Raw genomic sequence first — 8,085 nt, 5'->3', positions numbered from 1 at the left:
AGCCTTGAGAGAGGGAAAGACATGTGACAAAACAATTACACTATAGGGATAAAGCTTCTCCTAAAAAAAATAATCTGGTTTTCTCTGTCTGGTTGCCAAATGCTTCATCCCACATAAACAATTGAAATGTCTCATCTGAGCAACTTCTGGGGAACAGTGTAACTGTTGCAAAAAACCATATTGTCTGAAAGCCCATCTGAAGTATTTAAACCAATGTTTTCTCAGCCCCAAGAGGAATATCTGCTGACCTCTCACAAGCAAGTTCTGGCTCAGTGTAAGGTTGCTGTAAGACAGGCAGGCACTTGGAAGATGAACAATTTTCTCTTTTCTTTTCCTGCAAGCACCTGCCACACCTGAACTCTCAGACCAACCATGAGGCTGATCACCTTCCCATTCCCTTCCTGATATTCCCAACAATCCGCAGTGCTTCTCTAGGTCACCATCAGAATCTCATAAATAACAAAATACTCATATAATTAATTCTGGTACAAAAAAGTGCCCAAGAGATAGAACTGTGCTTGTTCAGTCATTTAGAAGACATTTAAAGTTACCACGCCAAAATCTCCAGGAAGTGTGGAGTAAGGTCAGGGTAATGCCTGTGTCTGCTGCTCCCTGGGAAATCATGCTCTTCTAATGCCTGCCTCGAGCCTAACTTGGGCAGGCATCACAAAGACAAAATAATTGGAGAGAAATGCAGGAGGACAAGCAAGATCAAGCAAGAAACTTGCTGGTGTCTCTGAAAACCAAGAAGGCAACAAGTGTGATATGGGTCCAGTAGTAGCAAAGATGTTATTGAAGGACAATGTCTCTGCATCCTGGAGGGAAAAGTAAATGAGGACAAATTATTCCAGCTCTGGCATTTAATTTAGCAAAAAGGCCCAGGACAGAGTTAGCTCATTGCTAAACCACAGTGGTGAACAACATGAGGTGAGAAACTTTGTGAGGGCTGGGTCCTGGGTACTGACACCTTCCACTCTCTTCAGAGGGGTCTGTATGGGCAGGATATGGCTCTGGAATTTGGGCTAATGGCTCACAGGCAGGTGGAAAGCAGCTGGAGGTGACTGCAAGGCTGGTTGTAAAGTTTGTCAGACCAGGGCTTCTCTGTGCTCCTGGGACATGAGTGTCTCCCCCAAGAAGGAGCTGTGCAGTTCCTATATTGGTACAGCAGAGGCTGAGTGCAATCATGTGAGGATGATGAGAGTCTATAGGACTCAAGAAAAATAGTGTCTCTGGAAAAGAATATATCTGGAAAAACAGCATCCTGTTTGGAATTTAGCACGGCAGATAATTGATACTTTACCTTGTCTTTTAAAATAGAAAAGGTAAATTTAAACTATTTTTGTCATCTGATGTACAGAATTTTTAATGCATTAAAGGCTCTGTTATTGTAACATTTATATAGCTGGAGAAGTCCTAATTTATCCCTATTGATTCAAGCTTTCACTTGCACTGTGGACAAGCTTCTTCAAAAATCAATAATTTTACATTTTGACAAATCTGCTGGAAATGCATTGTTTTACTTATCAATCCTTGACTTAGCAATAAAATATATGGAGGAAAAATAAAACCCCAAAAGCCAATCAGCATAAATCCTTTCCTTTCTTAGGTAAGGTTGCTCACAGGAAGCCTCATTGAACATATGTGGTAAATGCTCTCTGCTAAGTGATCAGGGTTTGAATTTAAGGTCTCACTTGACATTATGACATTATGGGATATCTTGTACCTCAGAGTGGGTAATATAAGAAGAATGCTGGGGAGAAACTTTACAAGTGTATTAAAATTTAAAAGCACATTAGAAGTAGGGGTGACCACTAGCATCCTCATTTTGCAGGCAGAGGAAAAAAAGGTCAAGGTGATAGAAGGCTGTGTAGGAGATAAGGAATTTTCTCCAACGTCTACACCAGGCACTGTTTGGTGGGGAACATCTGACTGAACAGTACCAAAATTCTTTCCAGTCCCCAAAACCTTTGAAGTCCCCAAAACTACAGCGTTGCCCAGGGCACTTGTGACAGAGAGTCTCTAAAAGTTCTGTTTTGTTGCTTCACTGAAAGCCATGGGATTTTGCCAGTGACTTCAGCAGCCACAAAGACAGCTCCATTTATTAAATGTATTGCTGCCATTTGAACTTCCCTTAAGCAACATTGCCTTTTGTGACCAGCACTTAGCAGGTCATCTTAGGTCCCACTGACACTGGCAGGATTAAGTAGGGTCTTAATTTTAATAATGAGAAGCTGTCATATAATTTCTACTGCTATTTATTCACAAATGTAAATTCCTTTAACAGTCATTGAGGGCTTTGAAGGACACCTGTTGTTGCTTACTTTCTTCCAGTAAATGCATTTACTATGTTTATGTGGCTTGCAGAGTCAGGAGCCTCTCCCTGTCTTTTACAGGGAGCTGAGGATGAAGGATGATGGGCACCCCAAGTCCACTTCAGTCTGCTCAGGGTGCTGTACAGGATTCTCTTCAGGACAGGTTTGCTGCTGGTTTAGGGAGATGTAGAGATCAGGAGCCACTATTGAAGCTACCACTGATTTCAGGTGAGAAAACACAGCCTTGAGCTCACAGTATTCTTTGGACATGGGAGCCTACTCCTGCATCCCACCTGGATGAGGACAAGGTTAAGGAAAACTCCTGCTGCAGTCCTTGAAGGTGCTTTTGCCTCCTTTTCCCCTCCACTCCACAGTACACAGTGGCTACAGCTGAAGAGCTGCCCTGTCCCAGCTGAGCAGGAAATGTCTTCTTGTTTTCAGAGCAGGGAGAGGGTGTCCCCCTCCATGCAGCACCCTTGCTACCTTTGGTAGGAAACTTCTCCTCAGGCAGTGCCTGGTGCAGTCTCCCCTGCTGCCCTCCCCCAGGCTTCTGGCAGGGCTGCACACAAGGAGTGTGCAAAGGCAGAAACTGCCTTTCAAACAGAATGAATGGTGATGGAACATAATGCTTATTGCTAAATCCAGGCTGCAGCTGGTAGCATCACACTGGATAGTTACACTTAGTTGTCCATTATTCCTCATCCTTAACCAGCAGGAAGAGGAGTGTTCAAGAACGTCAGACAGGGCAGTGTAAGATATGGAAGAGGCTTGTTATAAAGAGAGTGTGAATTAAGAGCACAAAATGAGAGGTCTGGAGCCCTGCAAAATTAGGTTCTGAAATACATATTGCTATTATTTAATGATAATATTAATCCAGCCACGTGGTTTATTGCTTTTTGCTCTTATCTCACTCTGTAAGACATCATCAGAGCTGGCTGCTTTGGAAAAGTTTCTCCATCCAACAGAAACCAGCCACAGACTACCCTGCAGTTCCTCAGATGCCTTGCAGTGTCACTTCCCTGATCTGTCCTTGGGGATTCAGGGTCTTACTCTGTAACTGTGGAGGACACGGTCCTGGAGCCCTTCCTCCTGGTACTGCTGAAGGTAGTTCTGGCTCTGAAGTCACTGGGCTGCCAAAATACACATATTTCCCTTCCAGTTCTGAGATGCTCTCCTTGGTAGTTACAGTGACTTTCTCTTTAAAATCCCATATTTCTCTTTAGAGATTACTGGCCAGTGGCTTCAGTTCTTGCTTGAGAAAGGTGCCCCCAGCCCAGCTTTCAATGCTGCAATCACAGAGGTCTTGCTTTGACAAGTGAAAATGGGGGAGAGTTTTCCTAATTCTAGAGGCTAAGGGGATCCTCAGGCATGACTTGGGCATGAAAATCCTGCTTTGTTGGTCTGTGTTGTAATTTCTGGTTATCAGTTGTCCCCATGAGCTGGGTATCAATTGCTTCTCTGATTTAGGGGATGGCAATCAATTGTCTAATGGTGCAGTGTTACCCTTTTGATAGCTACTGGTATCAGCTTTATATAAAATGATAAAAAGGAACTGACTGGACTGCCTTGGTGGCAGTTTTTTATATCTTATTGCTTGTATGCAATCTCACTGTGATTTTGTAGGATTTTCTGGACCCTCTTGAAAGCTGTGAGCAATCCTGCAGTTTTATATTAAGCTTTGAAGTGCTGTACTGCTGAGACTATGCTATAGATCAGATGAAATACCAAAAATGCTGAGGGTGTGAGTACCTCAGTGCTGAACTATGAAATCAGGGGTTCAAATCTGGAGATAGTACTTTTGGGTTTATTTCCCACTCCAAGGACAGGATGCCATTTGCACTCTTGCCCTTTTTGTTTTCAGATGCAAGCCTGAATCAAGCCAAGAAGATCTTGCTTTGTTGAGATGTTAAGCAACTTTTATTTTTTTAAATAAAAGGACTCAGCTAAGTAATTCTGACCACTTAATTGGAAAATACTCTGTACTGTTCTTGCTGACCCTTCTGAACAAGGCAACATTATCACCAGCATGCAGAAAAGTCCCTGACAAAAAGCACACATTCAGAATATTTTTAATAGAGTTCAAGTAAGGGGGTGGGACTGAACTTTGGGGTTCTCTTGCATTCATGCCAGCTATTCCTCTGGAAGTGCATGCCCTCTCCCTGCTTCCAGGGGAACACCAAATTGCATTATCAGCTGCTTTGAATGCTTAGAACTGGTGCAGAGATTGGAGCATCTGACAGCATCAGCTATTTGCTCTGCATTCAAGAATATCATTCTCCACAGATGTCTGTCATGTCTGTAATAATGTGGATTTGGTCAGTACATTCAAGTAAGGTACAGAAGCAGAATACCTGGAGTGGAGTCCAGACTGGGGAGCACTTGACAGAAATAGAAGCACAACAGAGCTATAAAAAGCCCTTGTCAGCAATGCTAGATGTAAAAGATGTATTCATTAAACGAAAAAATACAATTAACATGATCTAAAATTCACCAGTTTCTGCTCAGTAGTGGGAAACTCACTGCATGCTTGCTTTGAGCTTGCTTGGTAACTCCTTCCCCAGAACCAAAAGCTTTTTCCTCTCAATTTGGATCAAATGAGTGTCAGTACTTGGAGCCAGCTGGGAAGGGAAAGCAGTGGTGGCACTTTGCTGGTGCCAGCTGGACATGTGGCATGTGGGCACCCCTCTGCCCCAGCCCTCATTGCTCCAGTCAGGCCAAGACCACATCAGCCAAAATCCTCAATGCAGACACCACCATGGCTTTAAAAAATGTTGCAGTACTGAAACATAGATGTTCCCAGGGAAAAAGGTCTTCCCTTTTTTGTCAGAATCCTGATGATTGCTTTTAGGTTGACATCCTTCATGAGAAGGGCTTTAACTCCACAACCTAGAAAACATTTAAGGGCTATAGCCTTGCTATTTGTTAATGAGTGTTGTACCTGATTGTTACTACTATAGTCTTTTACTCTTCTGTCCCCACTGGGGTACAAGGCATCACTTCTGTCATAAATAGGAAGCATTCAATCATTTTCTATGCATAGGGGAAGCACTTTGTTCTCAGAGAAAGATGAATCATGTAGTCCAAACAGGTGACACGTAGTAGATGTTGTTGCTTTCCATAACCTGAGCTGTAACCCAGCTGTGCCCTTTGCTTTTGCAGATGTCACCTGTACCATCTGCTGATGAAAAAAAATAATACAGGCATCTCTGTGGAAACACTGAGTGGTTCTGTGGACTTTTCTGCACTCTGCTCAGGCTGTGCATTTTTAAATAACGTGACCTTTATTGATTCCTACAAAAATTAACTGCACAAAATGGAAAACCTGAAAAGTACACTGTCAGAGTTTCATGTAGGTCAAATAATACAATTATATTACAGAAGTGTTAAAAGGAGAAGAGATGAAATCAGTTAATTCCCTCTGAAAATGTTCAGAAGAGCTTCAGAAAAATATAATGGATATCAACAGGAAACAGATCTGATTGGAGAAATAGTGGGGTGGGAAAAATGCTTGCTTGATTGAAGGCAGAGATAGTTTTGGCATTGCCTTGAATTGAATTAAGGATTTCATCGACTGTGATGTTCAATAAACCACAATTAGAGCCTTGTGTCCTGAAATCCTTCTCTTTGCTTAGCTGGTGGCTCCCAGCAGTCAGGTGCAGGCAGGGAAGGGGAAACCTGTGTAGCAGTGTGAGCCTTCCTGCCTTCCATCCCTCCTGATCTCTGCAGCCAGAGCAGCTGTGTCCTTCCTCCTTTCCAGGAAGCTAAAGCAATGGGTTTTTTTCTGGGCGTGAGGTCCTCCACTCAGGTTACTCTAAGAACAGTTTCTCTCAGCTGCCCCCTCTGAGGGCTAAGTCCCAGACCTGCAAAATCAGCTTTTCTCCCTCTGTTTGCTCACTGTCCCCATGCTCCTTTAGCAATGAAAAGATAGGCCAGCAAACATGAGCCCTTTTGCAGCCTCTATCCTTGTTCAGACCTACTCTTTGCTCCACACAGGAATGTGTCTCCTATGCTGGAGAGCATGAGGTCTTCAGCTGTGGTCTTTATTACCAGACTCAAAAGAAAGACAGCAGTAAGTAAAATGCTGAAGCACTTTGTACTCTGAAGGACTTATAAGTGGTTTTGTTTCCTTCTCTTCAGTTGATCAAATTCTACATACTCTAGAAGGAACATGAGTGTCATGGCTTAGCAGGCAAACAAATAGTTGCAGTGTATTGGAAAGCATAGCAAGTAGCTTTAACTCCAGGGTCACTGCTGTTCTTGGCTCCTGCCAGCATGAAGTCCCCCAGGTGTGTAAGTACAAGTGTTATTCCTGAGTTTCAGATTTTCAATGTCTTTGTTATCCTGGGACTAATGATATCAGCTTTGTTTCTGCTCTTGCATGGCTTTTAGGTGGAAACTCCATTTGAATAAGTAGCCAACTGCCTAGTCTCAACAAACCAGCTTTCCAACTCTAAAGGGGTAGAAGACAAATTTCAGAAGTACTGTACTACTTTGTCTTACTGCAGAACAACAGGTATTCTGTAAACAGCCACAGTGTCAGGTGACCCAGAATCCCTGAAGAAAGGCAAAAATGGGAAGATCCTCCTCAAATAGGAAAATAGGGACTTGTGCTGTTAGACTGTTTGTCTGTCTGGCCAGAGGGGTTATCTGGTGGAGGGGCTGGATGCTGTGTTATTCATTATCAGTTCCTGCAGCCTGCACATTCCTTGTGGCTGAAGAAGAACCAGGACAATTTCCTACAACTTGTTAGTTGAAGGATGCTCATGGAAGTTCTGACACTTATATTTGTGAGGGATATTTCTGAGTCTGTTTCTGGGAGGTGATTTACCAAAATAGTTGATGAAACTGCAGACTCCTCCAGAAATGAACATTTGATGTCTAATACAGACAGCTGCTGATGTAAATGTTTATGAAGAGTTTGCTAAGTGTGTGACTTTGCCTGTATGGTAATGCAGAAATTATATTGCTTGGTGAAAGATAAGTGATGATATAAAAATCAGTGGATGAGGAATGGATGAGAAGGGTGCCAAAACAAGACCAGTGCTATGATAAATGTAGTGCCAAGCAAGTGCAACAAGATGAAAAGCTATTAACTACGTATATTCACTGTTAGTGGCATATCTTGAATTTTTCATTTTAAGATGTTATTAAAATTAATGCTGTCCTGGGAGGCACTCTTGGAACTATGTATGAAGTTGCTTAATTAGTTCTTTAAAAAAATAAAACTCCAATATGCTACAGTTTAGAAGAGAAACAGTGAGAAGTTTGCCATAAAAATTCATAAAATGGACCCTCCTTGGCGAAGGATGCTCTGTCTCTGATTGCTGAGAACTGCCTTGGAGCAGGAAATGAAGTAGGAACTGAACATCACATCTGCAAATCTTTCTGTTTTGAAAGGTATTCTTTTACTTATTAAAAGGACATTTTACTGAATGGATTCATACCACAAATCAGTGAGTTTAATCAAGTGAAATAAATTGCCCACTTATTGAAGCTCTGTTTCATTTACAGATACAGACCCTGAAATCACTGGTCACTAATTTCCATGTCCATGATTTAATCTGACAGCGAAACAGAGGGAATCCCTGATTTTCAGGTTGTTTTCTAGCCCAGCAGTTAGGAGTGGGAAGGGATTGAGTTGAGTGTTTCTGCAGCCCAGACAGAGCTTTTGGTGTCCCTGCACCTCAGGGATCTGGATCTGCACGTGGATTCATTGTCCCCACCTCTGGAGAGAGTGTCTGTGAGTGTTCCCATTTTCTGGGAGCAGGTACCA

Source organism: Heliangelus exortis, chromosome 17 (assembly GCF_036169615.1).
Source record: "Heliangelus exortis chromosome 17, bHelExo1.hap1, whole genome shotgun sequence".
Classification (NCBI taxonomy): Eukaryota; Metazoa; Chordata; class Aves; order Apodiformes; family Trochilidae; genus Heliangelus; species Heliangelus exortis.
This window is presented reverse-complemented; position numbering follows the sequence as displayed.